Source organism: Haliotis rufescens, unplaced genomic scaffold, assembly GCF_023055435.1.
Source record: "Haliotis rufescens isolate VD_foot unplaced genomic scaffold, xgHalRufe1.0.p SCAF_6, whole genome shotgun sequence".
In the NCBI taxonomy this organism is placed as follows: domain Eukaryota; kingdom Metazoa; phylum Mollusca; class Gastropoda; order Lepetellida; family Haliotidae; genus Haliotis; species Haliotis rufescens.
In genome coordinates this window covers 18,153,562-18,177,495 of record NW_025964334.1, presented here as the reverse complement: position 1 = coordinate 18,177,495, position 23,934 = coordinate 18,153,562, and positions in this window count along the sequence as shown.

Sequence of the window (23,934 nt, the reverse complement as noted above, 5' to 3'; positions counted from 1 at the left end):
CCTATATCTCTGAATTGCGATGGTTTCTCTTTGTTTGTTTGTTTGTTTGTTTGTTGTTTAACGCCGCACTCAGCAATATTTCAGTATATAACGGCAGTCTGTAAATAATCGAGTCTGGACCAGACAATCAAGTGATTGACATCATCAGCATCGATCCACGCAATTGGGAAACGATGACATGCATCAACCAAGTCAGAGAATCTGACCACCCGATCCCGTTTGTCGGTGATGGTTTCTTGTCAATGATAAGGACTCAGTATGCTGTTCACATCCCGAAACAATTTTCACTGATATGCGAGAGAAAAAAAATTCTAGAACATTTCACGAAAGATTGTGAACCAAATCCTTAATACAAACCAATCATAGATAAAAGCTGAACGATGGCTGTAGCCTTATTGCTCAAAGTCAGAATGGTCATTCAAGATTTATTGAGAGAGTGAGTGATATCATCCGATTACACTGAACGTCTTAAGTTTAACAAGTTTCAAGTGGATGATGACATCAGTGTGAATCACTTTAACACAAAACCGACCCCAATAACGTGCCAATTTAAGCTACAAATTAATCTACAAGGCTACGGCATGTTAACGACTAAGATATATAGGTCTGGACTGTTTTACACCCTTTTTCGTTGAAATCTGTCCTTCCAAGTCACTGAAACCAGTTGATCAACCCGAAGATGATTTCCCAGCGGTATCGCAGCTCGCTGAGGAGGACGCATTTCCTGTCACGGATAGAGCATACACAGCCAAGGTGGCATACATGCAGATTGAACTGACATTAAGCATAGGACTTCTACATAAAGACTCAAGGGGCAGGGGCATGTACTTTGGGAAGATATATGCGAAAAGAACTTTAAAATGGTACTCTATCCGAACGACGGAAGGCAGATTAAAATTTTATTATAGCTCGAAATGTGTTCTTTAGTGTTGGCGTGACTAAAATTGGAATACGAATTTGACTTATATATGGTAATGTCTCCAACTGAAGTATTTATGTTTTCCCTGTGGAACAAATATATCTTACAACCACGGATAGGGTGCAAAGTTGAGTAAACTCGTAGTACTGATGTTTATATATTTCTCAAACATGTAGAACTAGTGCTCGTTATATAAACTTAAATTGACTTGGCATTGGACATGTTGTAAAAAGGGCGCTGTGCAGCTGGTGTTTACGCAATTCTTGTCACGAACTACACTCTGGTCAATTCTTGTCACGAACTACACTCTGGTCAATTCTTGTCACGAACTACACTCTGGTCAATTCTTGTCACGAATTACACTCTGGTCAATTCTTGTCACAAACTACACTCTGGTAATTCTTGTCACGAACTATACTCTGGTCAATTCTTGTCACGAACTATACTCTGGTCAATTCTTGTCACGAACTACACTCTGGTCAATTCTTGTCACGAACTATACTCTTGTCAATTCTTGTCACGAACTACACTCTGGTCAATTCTTGTCACGAATTACACTCTGGTCAATTCTTGTCACAAACTACACTCTGGTCAGTTCTTGTCACAAACTATACTCTGGTCAATTCTTGTCACGAACTACACTCTGGTCAATTCTTGTCACAAACTACACTCTGGTCAATTCTTGTCACGAACTACGCTCTGGTCAATTCTTGTCACAAACTACACTCTGGTCAATTGTAGGTGGACGTTTACCCTTGGTCTTCTCACAGACTACGCCATTTTATCGAACAAAATATATTGTCCGAGAAATTCTTGAATTGACATATCCAGTAATGCCAGACGCGAGGTCAGTATGTTAACCTAGACACTGCCAAAACCACGCGTCAGTATTAGCTCTTGCTTTGAATCTAAAACTTGAACACATGGACATTTATCTTTTGTACTGGATTTCAAAGCTTCATAATAATCTGTACAAAGAGAGTTCAGCAAAAATATACCACTAAAGCCCTGTCTCAAAGATTAAACATAATCCTTAATACGATCAAGGAAGGACTTTCTTTACATTCACAGAAAGTATCTGAGACAAGTGGTATTAATACAATGTGGATTCCAAAAAAACCAAAGGGATTTGCTTGAATTCGTGCAATCTAAGAAAAGACCTTCCTTCCTTGATCCTTGAGGTATTTGTCACTATACGTGGTGACCACAGATATAATTACATCTCTATCTTCGGAGGTTCGGGACAATTTGTCAAACATGAAATCAGGTGTCACATAAGTTTGCTAAGAAAACAATATGTGAAATGTTGGACTTCTTCTTTGATAACATACATTGGAAATTTGTAGTACAGTAAACTACGGTTATAACGAACTCAAAGGGGTTACTAAATTTAGTTCGTTATAACCGTAGTTCGTTATAAGTACATATACAGCATGACTACAGCAAGTAGTCGGGACCAAAAAGTAAGTTCGTTATAACCGTCAGTTCGTTATAAGCGTGTTCGTTATAACCGTAGTTTACTTTAATTTGTCCCCGTGGGCCCCTCCTTCCCGATCAGTTTCTTTGTGCACACAATTCAAAATTTCTTCTCGCATTGGCAAAATCAAAACAAGGAAATTGGCCAAGAAGTGTAACTGAACCTTCAGGTATATCGATGATCTGATACCCTTCAATAACTGTCAAATAGCCAATGCCATTCCACTGATTGACCCACCTCATCTAGATGTAAACGTCAATTTTTAATGGATTTAATGTAGTTAAACATGCATACATAGGATAGCTGGTTATAAATAATTCAAATAATTCCAGGGAAACATTCAGTATTGCCTATTCCGGTTATTGTATGCTGACACACTGCTGGCTGTAATTGTTGTGTTTGCATTGAAAGTGGTATTCATGCCGAGATATAATTGAAATACAGTAAACCGCGGTTAAAACGAACACGCTTATAACGAACTGACGGATATAACGAACTTACTTTTTGGTCCCGACTACTTGCTGTAGTCATGCTGTATATATGCTTATAACGAACTACGGTTATAACGAACTAAAATTAGTAGTCCCTTTGAGTTCGTTATAACCGTAGTTTACTGCACTGTTCAAAGCAGAGTTGAATCCAACTCACTTAATGAAAGGGGTGTACGATTGAAAGGTATGGTGTGAAAATTAGAACATATATACAGTAAACTACGGTTATAACGAACTCAGAGGGACTACTAATTTTAGTTCGTTATAACCGTAGTTCGTTATAAGTACATATACAGCATGACTACAGCAAGTAGTCGGGACCAAAAAGTAAGTTTGTTATATCCGTCAGTTCGTTATAAGCGTGTTCGTTATAACCGTAGTTTACTGTATGTGCCTTTCGGATTAATGCTACCGACTTCGTTAACAGTTCATTTTTATGAGCGAAGGTATCTCAAACCATTTGACAATATTGACTACAGAACAAGACGCTGTGATATATGATATACATTATTCGACTTGCCACCAAATGAAACATGCATTTAAATGAAAAAATCATAATATTCATATTTTGATCAAAATCGGAAAACGTCTTGTAAGTTTTCAGATAGAATCTGCACTTCAAAAAGCCGCGTTAACTAACATTAGCGTTGCAACAGTAACTTATACATGGAGCCTTGTGTTGTGGCGAAAGTAAATATTTACAGAGTGATAGGACATCGGCTCTACCGAAAGACACAAGTGGACTAATTGTATTTAAGATGTTAAAGAATACTTCGGGGAATTGTTTGTGTTTATCAAAGTTCATTTCTTCCGGCATCACCCCTTGATCCTCATAAAGTGCTGCTGACAACACCAAAGACACTTTATTGTAAAGTAGTCAGAACCAGGGGACACTTCAATCTATCATCGTCTGCAAAGAGTGAAAAAGACAAGTTTACGGAGGTTAAGCGTCTTACATCTAACGCCAACCACAAAGAATTGGTTAGTTCTATGAAGAACATTGAAAAGACATGGCAAACCTCCAAACGAGGCCACACAACACATTCCATATTTGAACAAGGCTAATTCCGATAATGGGGACAAACGCATTTTCAAACAAACGTGTGTAAATATAATATTGTGACCCACCAGGAGAAAAGGGGCTTTATCGTTGCTGTTTTTTGACGTCATAAATAAAGACGTTTGACGTTTGACTTCCGAATAAATCGCCAGCGAACTACTGTACAAATATAGTTGGTTGGTTGGTTGGTTTGTTGTTTGACGCCGCACTCAGCAATACTCCAGCTATATGACGGCGGTCTGTAAAATAATCGAGTCTGGACCAGACAATCCAGTGATTGATACCATGAGCATCGATCCACGCAATTGGGATCGATGGCATGCTTCAACCAAGTCAGCGAGCTTGACCACCCGATCCCGTTAGTCGCCTTTTACGACAAGCATAGTCACCTTTTACGGCAAGCATGGGTTGCTGAAGACCTATTCTACCCCGGAATGTACAAATATAGCTTCTTTATTCTCTTGTAAGTTCGTAAAGTAATAAATAAAGTGACAAACCCCTTTCCATATCCAAAATTATTTCAAAACATTCCAGCATACATATCTACTTTCAATTAATCAGACATTATATCTAAAACCTGCAATCATTACATAAACAGATATAAGTCTGAGGGGACACGAGTTGCCCAGTCGTCTAAGGCGCCGCGTTTCGCTGTGCAGAGTTGCGTCCCTTGGGCACGCCAGAAACCTATGATTGTGGGTTCGAATCCCGGTTCGCCCTGATAATGTTTCTAGGTTTGTCAGCACCATACCCATACTCGTGGGTTTGACCGAAGTGGTAAATGTCTGAGACCTGCATCACTTCAGGCTTTCCTCCCACATTAAGCTAACATTCCGCGATATGACTGGAATACTGTTAAAAGCGGCGTTAAACCCAACTCACTCACTCACTCACTATAAGTCTGAAAATGGGTCTTACTAAATGCAAAAAATGAGTCCAAATGTTTGATGCCATGCATCTCTGTAATAACTATGAATTAATGCTTACGAATTGTATTTTTGTGGTCCTAAGATACTGAAATTTTAAAATAAAATCAGACATCAAAATGTGTGATTATTCACCCCTAAGGTCCCTTATCACATGGTTTGTCACATATAACGTTTGAAGTGTTTCGTTTGTAAGCATTTGTTCGTGAGGTGGTTCAACTTTTCAGTATTCTTGTCAGATTGATTACAGTGGTCTACTGGAGTCTCAGCTGACAATTGCATCTAGATATCATAACTTGTCACATCCTTGCGTTCATCATTTCGAGACATGGGGTATTATCAGTTATTGACACACAGCATAGCCTACATCTCAAGGAAATCTTTAACAACAGAAACACAAATATACACGTGTCAACGGAGCCGTGTTGTCTTGCGAGCATCAACACATGGCAAGTATAATTACTCATCTGTGTTGCTTCCACGGGGACTGAAAACGAGGGGATCTCTGCTGCGGAGGACACAGAAACTGATCAAGACAACAAATCCAAGGCAACAAAGGTCAGTTGGTGGCTGAAGACCACCATGTCTCAGGTAATCGGGGAGCACTAGATCTACATGATACTGTAACTGGGACGTGATGAGGCTTTGGATTAGGGTATCGTCTCCCCCGGATGCTTGTGCAAAAAATACACGAACGAGGAGGCCTTGTCATTGAGAAGGTATGTGTCGACGTAGCCAATAATCGGACTAGAAGACCTGAGGCTTACTCACGTAGGACCCTTGACGCAGGAGATGTCGGATTTTAGCCACCATATGCATGTTGATGTGGAAGTCCACTACAAGAGTGTTCCTTTAATGACGTGCTCATTCATGACATTCCTCTTTATGGTAATGTCCAAGACATGATGTCTTGTTTCTGTCGAAGGTGAGAGAAATGTAGTGGTATATCTAAACCAGGTATTTATACCAGTGACAATTACTATTGAAGCTTCTGTGTATACTCAAACAAAAACATAACGTAAATGCATTAATGATTTGGACTATACGGTATTACGGATTTATCAAACGTCTTACTTGCGAAACAAAAAGGTAGTTCCGTTGTTTTTTGGAGTTGGCTTGTTAGGTATTTTAGGTTGGTTGGTTGGTTGTTTTACGACGCACTCAGCAATATTCCAGCTATACGACGGCGGTCTGTAAATAATCGAGTCTGGACCAGACAATCCAGTGATTTATATCATGAGCATCGATCCACCCAATTGGGATCGATGACATGCATCAACCACGTCAGCGAGCCTGACCACCCAATCCCGTTAGTCGCCTCTTATGACAAGCATTGTCACTTTTTACGGCAAGCATGGGTTGCTGAAGATCTGTTCTACCCCGAATCTTCGCGGGTCTAACTGTTATCCCCAAACACTTGCGTAGCCTACATGTATTATATACAACTCAAAATATTATGGGGATATTCCTGTTATTCCATAAATCAAATGATATTTGAATTTAACTTTATGAAACACTATATTTCTATCAAGTTGCATATAACCCATAATCCATTCCTATGTATCACAATAGTATTCGTGAGTCCAAGGCCTGTCAACTAACATGCATTTTTGTATTAATAGGTTGTATATACCGTAAACGTATAGTGCAACGAGTATATTTCAGGTATAAATGTATTTCTACAGATCTACAAGAAAATGTGTCCATTAAACACTTACATTTGCTATACCTATATGTGTTCAGATTACATTGTAAAACTGTCCAAATGGCGACCCATTAAGCGTTGGTCGGATTTGATTCCCCACTTGGGCCAGAGTATGAAGCGAATGTTTGGTGTCCCCGCCGTGATAGTGTTGGAGTATCCACCCACTGAGACTTTATTCTGGGGAAACTTCGAGGAATGACCATTTTAGAAAAGTGAGTCACTTTCCGCTTACGTCCCTTTCATCAAAATATGGCTGTTAAATAGACATTCTCATTACCCTCATATGCACAACCCAGCTATCAAAAATATTTCGCAAAAACAAATCCAATTCATATTATTACTTTACTGCACAGAAGAGCAAACCATTAGCTTAATAATATGTTCTGTCTTCACCCAACAAGATCGAAGATATATAAACGGAGATCATCCATCAAAAAAAGGTATTCTTCTGACGCACGCTCTAGATTAAAATGTGAAGTCTCCCAGGTCGCGCGCACCTGAAATCAATACTGAAGGAATGCAGGTGTGATACAGACTCCTTGTCTGACTCCGTGTAGCTCATTTCATCCAAACAGACGCAACCCTCATCAACCAGTCCATAAATCATTGCTCCAGATATGATAGTCATGTAATTGAATGAGTGAAAGTAGAGGCATTAGACGTTTTATGGGTTTAATTGTGTTTGACTCGTTCGCACTGATGCTCCTAAGATGAATAGCCGCCTCTTGCTCCAGATACATTTGTCTGTCCGTGTGGGTGGATGGATGCCGTGTATCACTGTAAGGTTGGGTTTTGTTACTGTTTGAAACTAGGTACACTGTACTATTAGGTTACAATTAATTTTACATTCGTTCGAGGGATCTTACCTTAATCGCCCGATCGTATTGTTGTCTATTCGGTTTTTCATCCATCTGTCACCGTTTGCTTTTTGGATTGATTGGTTGGTTCGTTCGTTTTTCGTTAGTCCGTTCGTTCGTTCTTAATTCAGTCATTCCTTAATTCTTTCATTCATACATTTGGTTTGTTGTTTTACGCCGCACTCAGCAATTATCAACCGAAAATGAAGAATATAGAAGGATTTGGTTTGGTATGTTGTTTGACGCCGCACTCAGAAATATTCAAGCTATATGACGGCGGTCTGTAAATAATCGAATCTGGACCAGACAATCCAGTGATTGACATCATGAGCATCGATCCACGCAGTTGGGATACGATGACGTCCATCAACCAAGTCAGCGAGCCTGACCACCCGATCCCGTTAGTCGCCTAATACTACAAACATAGTCGCTTTTTTACAACAATCATGGGTTTCTGAAGACCAATTCTACCCCGGTTCTTCACGGGTCCTTTTCTATATTACCTTATAAGATAAGTGAGGTGTGAAGTGACCAAGACCATCAAAGGACACAAGTGCAACCCCTATGGCACCGTCCGATAATGTGATTCTCAGTGAAATCAATATACGTCAATCAGAGAAGTGAAATAGACATCGTTACGGCGTCAACTACGCGGCACAATGTTAACATAATGCCATGGTATTTAAACTACTCACGCAATGTTTGAACATTACAAACAGTAAACGGCAACCTTCCACTGTCGGGCAATGTAACGGACGTTGTCACGTGGTTATTCTATCAGATTAATTTACTTTCATCATGTCGAGAGAGGTCGATAATTTTATCAATGCAACGTTTTCACGCCAATGTTGTCGGACAGTGTATAACAGATGACTCGTCATATTCCAATATCCGCCGGCTTATGGCTTTTGTTAGGACACGAAAACGTTCAGCAGTAAGCGTTCACCAGCACGCTATTTTATTGTCTCCGTACCTGATCGTGATGATGGGGGCGCGACATATTATAATATCGGGTGATTCAGTGGCTAGTTTTGATTCTCATCCGAATAGTCGGAAACAGGGGAGGTTTACACTGGCGTTGATAATTACCTGATAGTGTGACACTGCATTATTTGTTGTGTGAGTATTATCAGTGTAGCAGTTATCACTGTATTACTTTTGTATATGCAGTTAGATTATCATTCAGGACAGATATAATATGACTCTTGTATTAAATACATCTTTGTTATCTTAAGACCAGGTCCTGGTTGGTTAGATCTCCATATTTTATGTATGGTATTGTAACTACATGTATTAACTCAGGTTACACTACAATCAAACACCGTTGTGTCGAAGTTGAAGGGACCTACGTAAATACTTCGATTTATCCTAGGTTCGACACAGCCGAAAATGATGAATAAAGAAGGATTTGGTTTAGTATGTTGTTTAACGCCGAACTCAGAAATTTTTCAGCTATATGACGGCGGTCTGTAAATAATCGAGTCTGGACCAGACAATCCAGTGATTTACATCATGAACATCGATCCATGCAATTGGGATCGATGACATGCATCAACCAAGTCAGCGAGCCTGACAACCCGTTCCCGTTAGTAGCCTTTTACGACAAGCATAGTCGCCTTTTACGGCAAGCATGGGTTGCTGAAGACATATTCTACCCCGGGTTCTACCCCGGGTCTTCACGGGTCGAATAAAGAAGGAATATGCAGGGACCAAGCTATTACTTCGAGACAAGCGTAAGTTCGACACAACGGTGTTTAATTGTATATACACCTTGTGTGACTAAAATGTTTATAATATTATATAGAAACAAGTGTCCGTATAGTGTAAGGGGCGCTTAAGGATTATCTACTGACATGGTTAATTTACTGATACGAAGTGTAGAGCGGGTTTAGATTTACACATGTTATAAACCGTTTACCACGTACTGCTGTGAGCAGTTCTTATGTTACAACAAAGTGCGGAATGTCCAGAACAATTATGGGCTTCAAAATACACAAAAGACTCAGGAGTCTCCGCATAACTGAAGTGTCTGTACTGAGTAGAGTCGTGATTAACACCGTCAAGTTTGGGTGATTCTAACCTGTTTGTCTGCATATTCGGCCGACACCATTGGGAAATCTATAATGTTCAAAGTAAGAAAGAAATCAAACTACTTCAGCAAATTTTAAGTCTACAAAAAAGAGAGCCCACAGTATCGACAATATATTATTGTTCTTAATATTACTTTGGAACGCTTGGCCAAACCAGAAAAAGACTCAACTAAATCAAAGACCGCATTTCTCTGATTTTTAAAAAATTGAATTGATGCCTTTAATTTAATTATCATTAAGTAACAGACACAATTCCCAAAATGTCCGACGATATGTCAAATTTCAGGAATCAGTTTCATTTATACGAACAGCTCACTTTGGCAGCTCACGATGTTAAGTCCACATTCTTGTAACTTGTTGGTCATATACTAGTAATCACATGTGACTGATAAATTGTTGACAAAAATAACCTTCTTCAGTTATTCAAATGTGAACCAAAATATCGTCAGCATTCTGCTTCCTATTGGGGGGGATAACAAATTTAAAATCATTATGGATGCTGTCGAAACATATGTCTAAACATCGGTCGAAAAAAACATGAACCTGTTGAACGTCTTTCAGACTGGGTTAGGTCAGTGCATGCTGTTGTCATGAAACAGAATTCGAATAAACCCATTCTGTCCCTGCCAGCTGTCACCCAAAGTATGGCTGCCTTACATGAAAGGTCTGTAGTTGTTCCCACTGACAAGGAGTCAACTAACATAACCATTACATGTAAGCCATAGGTCTTCAGCAACCCATGCTTGCCGTAAAAGGCGACTATGCTTGTCGTAAGAGGCGACTAACGGGATCGGGTGGTCAGGCTCGCTGATATGGTTGCTGAATGTCATTGTATCCGAATTGCGTAGATCGATGCTTATGATGTCAGTCACTGGATTGTCTGGTCCAGACTCGACTATTTTACAGACCACCGTCATAAAGCTGGAATATTGAGTTCGGCGCTATACAACAAATAAACAAACAAATACTTCATTATTTGTTTGATCAAAGAACCTGGAATACGTGATACATCAAATAATGCCACATATAAAGTCAGTATGTCAACTGAGGAAACAATTTGCCCAAACCACGAATCAGCACTGTCCACTTTTGACTTGAATCTAACAACTAAAGTTGTCAATTGTCAATTTGTGATGATGCCAAAGGTCCATAAAATCCGTGCGAAAAGAGACATTTTACTGGGTCCAGTAAATGTACCACCAAATCCCTCAAAGATCAACCATAATCCTTAATGCAATTGTAGCAGGGAGTGGAGTCATCCCACAGATGACATCCTTACCTTGTCAGCTTGCTGACGGGGTTAACCTATTTGGTCATGTGGACAAGGCGTCCGACCTCTGATCAGAAGGTCCGTGGTTCGAATCCCATCACGGGACTCGGAAATTTTATGGCCGCTACACAATGATGGAAGGACTCTCTTTATATTAACATAAAATATTTGAGACAATCGAAATAACTACCATGTGGATTTTTAAAGCTGAAAGGAGTTGGCTGAATTTCTGCAATCTCAGAAAAGAACCAAGTTCAATTTTGTCAACATTGTACACCGCTACCCTTCACGACAAACTTAAGGAAACGCTTCATTCCTTGATCCACGGGGCAGTTAGCACTAAATGTGGTGACCACAGATACTTACATTTCTCTCTTTTAAGGTTCAGGACAGTCTGTCCCAAAGGAAAGCAAATGTGGTGGCACGGGGTCCTGTGTACACCACGCAGGTCACTTTGGTCGCGGAGAGTAGCTGGATGGGTGACCGTGTTCATCCAGCAGTGAATGGGTACCCGGTAGGATTAGACAGTAATGTGAGTGTTACTCCAGTGCACACTGACTGGGGTAATTATTGGTGTAGCCCTTTGATGATGCAATTGTACGTGTATGGAGTTGGTGCATTGTAAATATGCACATTATTTTTAAATTACTGGTTTGAAGTTTACTGGGAAAACAGTACCGGTTGCTTAGGGTGGGTATGTATATGCTCACCTGTTTACGAACACCTAGTATCATCACTATTTGATAGTAGTTCATAAACACACGCTTATGCGTATGCCTTATACATTTTAGCATCCGAACAAAAGGGAAAATAACTTTGTTATTTTCTGGTTCATCACTTGATTGTCCGGCATCAGGCAATACATACTTACTTATAATTAAATTGAGTGAATGATGGGTGCTTCGGGTAGGACAGGGCGTGCTTATCCTTTTCGCGAACACCTGGTGTCATCACTGATTATCCGTGGTCCGTTCATATAAGTTTTAGAGCTATTTTGTCATTTCGCCAAATGGAATCTGTTTCGGAGGATAATCAATACTGGTTATTCTCATGCATTGACACTTAATTTTTATTTTAAATTGCCCCCAGAGGTTACATTTTGACCCCGGTGTTAAATCGCAATATACATGTTTACATGACAATATATAACCCCAGGGTGTCAAACATACACGGGGGGTAAAACTGCTCTGGGTAAAACCGTTGCATTATAAACCAGGCTTCACATACCACTGATACCGTCTGTACAAACATCCGTACGTCTCCCGAGTTAATGACATGATGCAAAGGATTTGTTTATTGTTTGTTGTTTAACGCCGCACTCAGCAATATTCAAGCTATATGACGGCGGTCTGTAAATAATCGAGTCTGGACCAGACAATCCAGTGATTGACATCATGAGCATCGATCCACGGAATTGGTTGGTTGGTTGGTTGATTGGTTGTTTTACGCCCGAATCGGCAATATTCCAGCTATATGACGGAGGTCTGTAATTAATCGAGCCTGGACCAGAAAATCCAGTGACTGACATCATGAGCATCGATCCACGCAATTGGGATCGATGACATGCATCAACCAAGTCAGCGAGCCTGACCACCCGATCCCGTTAGTCGCCTCTTACGACAAGCATAGTCGCCTTTTACGGCAAGCATGGATTGCTGAAGACCTATTCTACCCCGGATCTTCACGGGTGACTCATCAGGGTGATTGGGTGACCCAGTGGTTAAAGTGTTCCCTTACAACGATGGGGTCTTTGATAGATTTCCTAATGGGTACGATGAATGAAGCTTACTTTTGGTGTTGCCGGAATGTTGCTTAAATCACTTAAAACCATATTCCACCGTGAATTTGAAAATTACTCTATTCTGTTAGCAATTGGTATCAAGTCAAAATAACAACCTCTGATTGAAACAGCCGATGTGATGGCCGTATCATCGTGGAAGCTAATATTTATAGAAAAATACTTCCCGCTGCGCTTTCGGTTCCAAATCCAATTCAGCGCTGTTGTATCTACAGGTAACCTAGTTAAAACAGTATTTTTATCTTCTGATTCACTCACTCACTCGGCTTTGGTGACTCCTCAGAGGACATTCCTGCGTTACTAGAAGGCATATTTTATGATTGCTTCTTACAATCTGTGAACGCTATAAATGCAGTGGAACTCACAAGCCGACTGTGCTTGTCATAAAAGGTGACTATGCTTGTCGTAGGCGGCGACTAACGGGATCGGGTGGTCAGGCTCGCTGATTTGGTTGAAACATGTCATCGATCCCAGTTGCACCGCCGTCCTATACCTGGAATATTGCTGAGTGCTGAGAAAAATACTTCCCGCTGCGCTTTCGGTTTTAAATCCAATTTAGCGCTGTTAAATCTACAGGTAACCTAGTTCTACGTTAAAACAGTATTTTTATCTTCTGATTCACTCACTCACTCGGCTTTGGTGACTACTCAGAGGACATGAGTGCGTTGCTATAAGGCATATTTTATGATTGCTTCTTACAATATGTGAACGCTGTAGATGCAGTGGTACTCACCAGCCAATAAACACTTGCCCTCACTGCCGGGTATTGTCACGTTACAGCACGGCGTGTCAGTTTGACGTTGAGAAAGGCTCGCTTAGAGGAACTCTTTCTTTGACGCAGGGTGAAGATATTTACTAATTTGATGAATTTTAGGAGTGGAGGTCTGCTGACAGACCAAAGGTGGTGATGTTGGTTGGTTGGTTTGTTTAACGCCGCACTCAGCAATATTCCAGCTATATGACGGCGGTCTGTAAATAATCGAGTCTGGACCAGACAATCCACTGACTGACATCATGATCATCGATCGACGCAATTGGAATCGATGACATGCATCAACCAAGTCAGCGAGCCTGACCACCCGATCTCGTTAGTCGCCTTTAACGACAAGCATAGTCACCTTTTACGGCAAGCATGGGTTGCTGAAGACCTCTCCTACCCCGGAATCTTCACGGGTCGTGGTGATGTTGAGATTCGAACTCTTTATAAGCGGTGCATGGCACAACTGTGGGAGTATCACACTGCGCCGCTAATTCCGGCGCTTAAGGCTAGGTGTGCATTACCCTTACACGTTTGTATGGCTGACTCAACCTCATTTGTGTGCAACCCGTGAAGCACGCATAGCGAAGGGAACAAACTTTTGACAAACGGTGAACCCATGTTAGCTGGTTATGAGGTAGTGGTATTTGTTTTTTTGTTTGTGTGTTGTTTAACGCCGCACTCATCAATATTCGAGCTATATGACGGCGGTTAGTAAAATATCGACCCGTGAAGATTCCGGGGTAGAATAGTTCTTCAGCAACCCTTGCTTGTCGTAAAAGGCGACTAACGGGATCGGGTGGTCAGGCTCGCTGACTTGGTTGATGCATGCCATCAATTCCAATTGCGTGGATGCTCATGATATCAATCACTGGATTGTCTGGTCAAGACTCGATTATTTACAGACCGCCGTCATATAGCTGGAATATTGCGTTTCATCTTTAAAGTTGTGAAAATTAAGGGTAGGTACTGTAGGGTGCCGGGTAGACGTTTATTATCGATAGTAGGCCTAGGTTGTTCTTTTTAGTTGTTCCCAAGTAATACAATATTCAGTCTTCAAGACATATTTAGGATTGCAAGAGAATGACACATAATATTTAAAAAAAATTAAATTGAAAGGTTATTGAAACAAAGAGTGCCATATGTTGCAACACTATCAGAATAAAACATGCATGTATCAACAAAGGGATAAACATCGAATGCTGAGAATAAACTGACCATTTTTTAACAAAGTTGATTTCGCCATCCTTTTTTGTAGCAATAAATTGACGTTATATTTTAATGAAATAATGCAGTGTTTCATTTCTCTGTCTTGAAAATGTCAAACGGCATACATATTTTTCACCAAGCCGCAAAATGCACAGTGTTCATATTTGTATTGAGCAACATAAGCAGTATACGGAATTGGACCAGGACGAGGGCCCACTTGCACAAAGCGGTCTTAGCGCCGAGACTAGAGTAAGCCTATGGTAAAGTATGGGAGTTACGATCATCTTAGCGCAAGACTATCGTAAGCCAATGGTAAAGTATGGGAGTTACGATCATCTTAGCCCTGAGACTAGCGTAAGCCTATGGTAAAGTATGGGAGTTACGATCATCTTAGCGCTAAGATCGCTTTGAGCAAGTGGGACCAGGCCCAGAAAATGCTCTCATGTGTGTCTCCTTTATCATTTTATCAAGAGACAAAAAGACATCATTTGATCATCATCACTCCCGTCCTGGACCAGATCCAGGTCTTCTTAAAGGGACACGACGCCACCACACTCGAGGAACCGCCCTGGCCACTGATCACATGTATGTCTTATGATTTTATCAATTTTGCCTTTTATATTAAGACAAACACATTACATTTGATTTACGAGACCGCCTCCGTGGTCTAGTGGTAGAGCGTCCGCCCGGAGAGCGGAAGGTCCGGGGTTCGATCCCCGGCCGCGTCATACAAAAAGACGTTAAAAGATTGTACTTGTTGTTACCCTGTCTGGCGCTCGGCATTAAGGGGATAAAACAAGGACTGGTCGGCTCGGAGTCAGTATACTGTGTCTGAGTGGGGTATTCATGTAAAACTGCGGCATGGTATCTCAGTGAGCTAGCACTATAAATCGGCATCAGTCCGGACTAGTACAAGCAGCCACACACACACACACATACACGTGCATGCACGTCGCTATATAAGTGCAATAATCTTGGACGCGACGTTAAACCCAATTTCACCTCACCTTTGATTTACGAAATTAGGTACGACATCTGAACCAGGTCGACGTAGTCGTTTTGACCTGTGATTTCATGAGGTACAATGGATTTGTTGAATCGGCTCTTTTCCTTTCTATCAGTCCTTGGTGAATCACATACTTGTGATTACGGTTTCCGTAAGTTCTTCGATCATACGACTTGGTGTAGACACAGTAGTCAAGGTTCCATCAGTTTCACCGAGAGGCTCAAGATGAAAATGAAGAGGCAACGGAGGTCTTTTTTATATTTACAATCTTTGATTAGATACACACCCTTTGATAAGTCTCTCTCCATTCCGTTACTAGGAAACGTTTTGCAATAGAGCTCAGTTTGAGTAGGCATCATATACAACATTGTTTTACTCTTTCATGGAAATTCAGAGCCATAAAACGTTATATTGTAAACTGACTGGATAAATATGAACATTGGATAAAATGTACTATGTACAAGGTTTTGGTTTGGTTTGGTTTGGTTTGTTGTTTAACGCCGCACTCAGCAATATTCCAGCTATATGACGGCGGTCTGTAAATAATCGAGTCATCGTATCCCGATTGCGTGGAACGATGCTCATGGTGTCAATCACTGGATTGTTCGGTCCAGACTCGATTATTTACAGACCGCCGTCATATAGCTGGAATATTGCTGAGTGCGGCGTTAAACAACAAACAAACAAACATTCCAGTGAAATGTCGATATTGCAAAAAGGTGGATAATCACTGCTTCCATTCTGTGTACAACAGGCTTGCCTTGATACGTGTTCGTATATTTACCGATAATTAGTGTGCTCTATTCGACATGGATATATTTAGTATCCTCTGGGACACATTGGATGTATGCTTGTTGGAGAGTAATTACATGCTCACGAAGACGGCCGGTCACAATCGACACTTGTAGAAGTCTGCGTGTGAATATTCCTTTGCGCTAATAATAATTGAGACAATTACGCTGCTTTAATGCCTGTTCTCTTACTTGCGTACTTCACCGCGCGCGCCATAACAAATGAGTGTGAGTGAGTGAGTGAGTTTGGTTTTACGCCGCTTTTAGCAATATTCCAGCAATATCACGGCGGGGAACACCAGAAATGGGCTTCACACATTGTACCCATGTCGGGATTCGAACCCGGGTCTTCGGCGTGACGAGCGAACGTTTTAACCACAAGGCTCCCCGACCGCCCCCATAACAAATGACGTCAAAAGATGCTACTTGTTGTTATCTGGCTGTGGTAACCGTATCTCTGCGTGTGTTGCTCCTAAGCTAACGCAAAGTAAATATCTTGAAATTTCAACTTTGTATCTTGAATTTTTAAGATCATTATCTTAACATTTCAGTCTATGTATCTTTGAAATTTCAATAAAGCATCTTGAAATTTAAAGAAATGATTTTAAAAAACAAATGGCCCTAATAGGATTCCGTACTAAACAGCTTGGCTTATCGACACGTGTTTACACAAGAGCGTACAGAGGTTGCTAGTATCGACCTTTAGCACGTGCACTACAGGCATGTTCCAACCAACGCCGCATGCCTCAGTCAACTGCCCTTGTGCAGATCAGACATTCGTGTTTTTATTTCGACTCTCGAGGAAGATTTGTTTTTCTTTTGTGGGTAATTAGTTATTCGAATGTCACCTCATTTCTCCGAGTACCCTGTGGCTCGAACTCGAGAGGTCGACTCACACCTTGGATGATCCAATGATCTGGCACACTGTGAATGACAAGGCATTGGCAAAAATTTGAAATCTTCTGCAAAAATGAAATTTGAGTTAAAATGTCATTTCTTAAAAGTGCATAAAATAAAAATAAGGGCGTATAGGTTATGAGAAACACAAAACATTATTCATTCTCATATTCATTTTAACAATCCTAATAGTTTAACAATCCTAAAACGATTGATCATGAAGTGTTGCTTTGAATTACTAATACCCCACTCTGGGGAAGTAAACAATTATTTTCATGTACATTCAACGTGAAGTTAAAGCAAAAATGCCGATAAAGAGCCTGGGGAATCCGGGTAAGAATATCGGTCCCTATGACAACCTATGCTTGTCTTAATAAGTGACTGGGGCTTGAGTGCCAAGTCTTAAGGCACAATTCGCTGAGTTGCGTCCCTTGGGCACGCCAGAGACCTATATTTGTGGGTTCGAATCCCGGTTGGTCCTGATTATGTTACTAGGTGCTTGTGGGTTTCACCGAAGTGGTAAACGTCTGAGATCTGCATCACTTCGGGCTTTCCTCCCACATTAAGCTGACATGCCGTGATATAACTGGAATACTGTTCAAAGCGACGTTAAACGATACCAACCCACTCACTCACTGACTCGCTCACTCACTGAGATGTGACTAATGCATCCGGCATCCAGGTTCGGTTACGCAGTCAATTACATGACATCATAGATTCATACTCATGTTCATAATATCAATCACCAGATTCAATTATATACAGGCCGCAGTCATGTAGCTGTAATATTACAAAGTGCAGCGCCAAACAACAAACAAACAAGCTGCCAAAAATAACTGAAACGGACATAAAATATTCACAGTAACATTCCTTATGTTTTGACCTCGCCATTTGAGTGAGTGTGAGTGAGTTGGGTTTAACGCCGCTGTTAACAGTATTCCAGTTATATCATGGCGTGTCAGCTTAATGTGGGAGGAAAGCCCGAAGTGATGCAGGTCTCAGACGTTTACCACTTCGGTGAAACCCACGAGCACGGGTATGGTGCTGACAAACCTAGAAACATAATCGGGGCGAACAGGGATTCGAACCCACTATCATAGGTGCCCAAGGGACGCAACTCTGCACAGCGAATCGCGGCGCCTTAGACGACTGGGCCTCCCGTGCCCCCTCGCTATTTGAAGTGGAATCACGAAATAAGGCGAATATTAATCAACGAAGATAACTGCATGTTTGCTTAAAACTTCTAACTAAGGTGAAACCAATCTAATCCGGCCATAAGGAATATAACTTACAGTAATGACAAAACTTTCAAAATGCGTCCTGAACAACTGATTTACCGACTCACCTGAATCGAAAACTCGATTATCCAGTCTACTGTTCTCCATTCCATTATGATAATGTTCCGGGGAAAGTGCACCTGTGGCAAGCTGTCCGCCTGATACTGTCTATCCCGATCACTGGACATGTCCGGTTTACTCGCGTGTTTGGAGCTAGAAAACAAAATATTGGTTAATAGTGGTCCCAAACTTTGCTTTATTTCTTGTACGTAAAGTCGTTTTTGACTTTCATTCGGGGGCATTTCGTGCAGGGTACGAGCTCCGTATCTGATTATTCTTTTGCCCTCTGTACAAACTCAACGTAATACCTACATCGACTCAAGAGTTCATCACAAAGATTTGACGACTATTTTGAAATATGTGAGATTAATTACATTTATTGTTGATTACATTACTAAATAGTCATCTTCCCTAGGCAAGGGAGTTAACTGACTTCAAAAGTCCAGTTTCCATCCTTGCCGAACGAGGCCTGAATTACTGGGCTCGGTCGTAGCGCCACCAGTGGCTAGTACGAGTTATGTCCCTTCTATATACCCCTACTGACCAACCAGATTCCACTTCTCATATCACTTGCATTTGTTTCAAACAAAATGTTGGCGCCCAGTCAAGAAGATGTCATCGAAAATAAAGCTCCTTATTGTATTAAATGGGTTTTACCTCGCGAAGCGCATCAAATTACTTGAGCACCTTGATTAAAAACATGAAAAGATTACGAAACTATCTGTCGAAGCCCAGTTGACGTTACATGGAAGTTGCCATGTTGTTTATGAACCGGATGTCGATGTTGAACTGGGGCGTCACAACAACATCCCAGATAATGAACGTGTCTGCACTTTCTGTTTTTCAAAGGGACATAACCATGTAGAAGATGAATTCCATGTTCTTATGATTTGTGACCAGTATTCCAGAGCAAGAAGAAGCTCTTTTCCCAAGCGTCTCGTTACCCCTCCCTCTATTGAGAATTTTATAAGACTTATGTCAGCTGAAAACGAACAAATTATAAAAGGCTTAGGTAAATTTCTCTCCAAAGTCATGAACATCGAAAGGAAACAGTGTGGAACGGTGAATCATAATTAAATCTACTCAGCATGCAAATATATATACAGTATATTTCAATTGTATTATGGGCCGGTGGCCTGAAGTACCGAATAAATTTGTCTGTCTGTCTGTATATACCAGCCTAGTTCGGCAAGGGTGGAAACTGGACTTTTAAAGTCAATTTACTCCCTTGTCTCGTCAAGATGAAAAATTCCTGGCATACCCCAGGAGCGCAACTAGGCACATCGAATTGCGAACCCCAGAATAATATTAACAGGGTAACACGGGAATAGTTTAGGTTTTATTGTGAACTCAATTACCGGGAAGGGCCCCCTGGTGATTCTGGTCGCATGGCCAGGTTCAGTTACTTGGTTGATAGCGTGTCATCTTTCTCCGACGTGGTACGTTGCGCATAATATCAATCACTGTATTGTCCGATCCAGACGCAATTATTTACAGACTGTATGTCATGTAACTGAATTATTGCTGAGTGTTTAACAAAAACAGTTACGCGCATACACGCTTTATATGCCGCCGTCATATAGTTGGAGGTAAATACACTGACGGTTAAGGCGATTGGGTAGCCTAGTGGTTAAAGCGTTCGCTCGTCACGCCGAAGACCCGGGTTCGATTCCCGACATGGGTACAATGTGTGAAGCCCATTTCTGGTGTCCCCCGCCGTGATAATGCTGAAATATTGCTAAAAGCGGCGTAAAATCAAACTCACTCACCCACTGAAGGTTAAGACAAAAGGAATTGCAATATCTATAGACACGTCTAATCTCGCGCGTTCTCGCGGCAACAAGGGCACCCGTAGTGGAATAGACCTGCTGTTTGTAAATTGGGTCGGATGGTCAGGCTCGATGATGTTTTGATTGCGTGTCATCGTGTTATGATGGCCTGGGTCGTCGCTCATGTTTTCAGTCACTGGTTTGACTTGTCGATTATTAATATGTGTTCGTGATATAGCTGGAATACTGCTGATACTGCGACAAACTACATTCACCAAGATTTGCAAGATGTGTTTTGAGATGAATGTCACATGTCTATCCAGAATACAAATCATCTTTATTTCTAACAAAAGTGATTCGAGTTAAACTAAACACGCCATTAAAATATATAAACCGATATTCCACGATAAACAGCCACGTGGGGATTCGGCTTAGAGGTGAGGTGAAATGGGGTTTAACGTCGCGTCCAAGATTATTGCACTTATATAGCGACGTGCATGTACGTGTGTGTGTTTGTGTGGCTGCTTGTACTAGTCCGGACTGATGCCGATTTATAGTGCTAGCTCACTGAGATACCAAGCCGCAGTTTAACATGAATACCCCACTCAGACACAGTATAATGACTCCGAGCCGACCAGTCCTTGTTTTATCCCCTTAATGCCGAGCGCCAGACAGGGTAACAACAAGTACCATCTGTATTCGTCTTTTGGTATGACGCGGCCGGGGATCGAACCCCGGACCTTCCGCTCTCCGGGCGCACGCTCTACCACTAGACCACGGAGGCGGTCCGATTCGGCTTAGAAAAGTTCCCCATTCTAGTAAGCATTTAAAGGAGCTCATGATATCAATCACTGGCTGGTATGACCCAGACTCGCGTATTTAAAACGCGACGTCATACATCTAAAGTGGCAGTCTGATGTTTGACGACGTTAAACCCCTTTTCACCTCACCTCGCCCTTTACAAAAAAATCGACATTTTCCAACAAAACACAGTGACCCACTTATCAATCTACATTTCTAATGTTTCAACTGTAGCATTAGGACCATTACCAGTCCTAGAAAACAGATAAATACTTCTATTTCATCCCAGCGGTCATACTAAAGAATACTTACCGTTGACATTGTTTTTCAAAGATGGTGATATTACCGAGTTAGTATTTGAATTTAATACCGGCTCGTAATAATGTCATTATCTCATGTGTAGTTTGGTGAAGAAGTATTGACGTGACTCCAGTATTGGTCCTCGTTGAAGCTTTGTCAGATCAAATATCCTGCCGTGTTCCATAATGCTCTGACAAAACCTGACATACATATTGTCTTACGACCCGTGAAGATTCCTGGGTAGAATAGGTCTTCAGCCACCCATACTTGCCGTAAAAGGTGACTATGCTTGTCGTAAAAGGCGACTAACGGGATCGGGTGGTCAGGCTCGCTGACTTGGTTGATGCATGTCATCAATCCCAATTGTGTTGATCGATGCTCATGATATAAATCACTGGATTTTCTGGTCCAGACTCGATTATTTACAGACCGTCGTCATATAGCTGGAATATTGCTGAGTGCGGCGTAAAACAACAAACCACCCAAACTACTATACATACAACACATGACGCTCCTTGATATAATATGATATTTTGACATTTTGACACGCCCGTTGGGATTCCGTGACTGAAGAAGTCTCAAGAATGCAATAATCATCGGAATAGTGACCTGAATCATTAGTGGCTACATTGTGGGTCATGTCTGACTCTGACGGCCAGGAGTTGCTCATGGTATCGACCACCGGTTTGCTTGGATCAGACTGGATTATTTCCGACCGCCGTCGTGAAGATGGTCTATTTCTGACAGTTGTGTCCGCTCATCGTCCTTTACAGAACATACACAGGGGGTAAGAACGTTTAATCTGGATTGCTGTGGCCTCCGTACACCCATGAAGACATATGGCGTGAATCGATGCTCGTGTTATCAACCACTGGTATGCCTAGCTCAGGCAGGATTATTTACAGGCTTTACTCACTCACGTAAATACCAGGGACAAACACGTTACCTTTCCACAGTATGTGATGATGTAGATGTTGTTTGTGGTCAGTTTGTTGTATGAGAGGTTGTATAGGAGTTACCTTGTGTCTTTTGTTATCCCCCCGGCATATAATGTGGGGGGATATAGCGATCAGCCAGTCTGTCTGTCCGTCCGTCTGTATGTCTGTCTGTCTGTCCGTCTGTCTGTCCGCCTGTCTGTCCGCCTGTCCGTCCGTCCGTAATCATTTCCTTTTCCGGAGCAGAATTCGAAAATAATTCAGTGTATTTGATTGAAACTTGGCATATCTATCAGTCACATACTGAAGTTGTGCCTTTTTCTATTTAGGAATTTTAGAATTTTTTATATATTTTTTACGTTCCATGGTAACAAGTTGGACTTAGGTTCTATAAGGGTGGTGTTCGTTTCCGGAGCGTAACTCAAAAACCGTTAAATACGTTCTTACAAAACTTTGCATGTCTACCAGGCACATACTGAACTGGTGCCTTTTGCTTTTTAGGAATATTATAATTTTTTATTTTTTATGTTTCCATTGTAACAAGTTGGACGAGTTTACACGTTCTTGCCCTGTCTGATATTTGACCTGGGGAGCCGGATGCCCTCTCTACATTGATGAGTCATGACTGGGGCTTATTCTCGCCCGAGGCAAGAGCGTCCACTGTAGCCTATTTATCAAAGTCGTGTTTCCACCCTTGCCACTTCAAGTCCACTTTCCTGTGATAAATATGATTAGACTATCGCACATGTCGATAGTTCAATCAGAGAACGTTTTACAAAATCATCATCCACGACTGGTACACCTTCGTATGAAAGTCATTCACCGCGGCCTGTCCTTGTTGATACGAATATGTCTTCTTGATCTTTTAACCACCCCAACGATTGCCTATGTTTTGTGTCGCCAGGGTCGAGCCAAGAAAAGTGGCCTTGATGTGGCAAGGGTAGAAACTAGGCTTTGGTATGGTTTCCTCAAAGGGGGATTGCCTAAAAGTCGGGCCGGGTCGGGCCAAGACGGGCCAATGTTATATTTCCCCATATATTATATATATTTCAGATGCAATTTAAAGCACATCGGGACGTGCGGAAGTATACAGTATGATTGAACACATTTAACTGTGTCTTGGGTATATTTTTAGATGCAAGTCATATGTAAAATCAAAACTTATTTATGAGCGATTATTTGACAAAGAACTCGAAATCATACGCCCATTCTGACTGGTTTGTCGTATTTTCGCACAAACAGTCATCGATAGGGGGACGAGTCTTCTTGCAGGTTACGGAAAGGGGCGAGTGGTGACGAATGGGGGCGAAACATAGTTGTTGTTGGCTTCTGATTGTGACACTGTTGATACAATGCATTTACAACCTGCAATTCAACTTCCTGTGTTACAACAACCGCAACCCTCTTTACCCAACCAGCAGTTATTAGTATTACTATATTAATAATCCCAAATTAAGTGAGTAAATGCTTTTCACTTCCCCATTCACGAGATTAATATAAGCTTGTATACTTTGTTTGATCTCGTTGTTGTGTATGTTA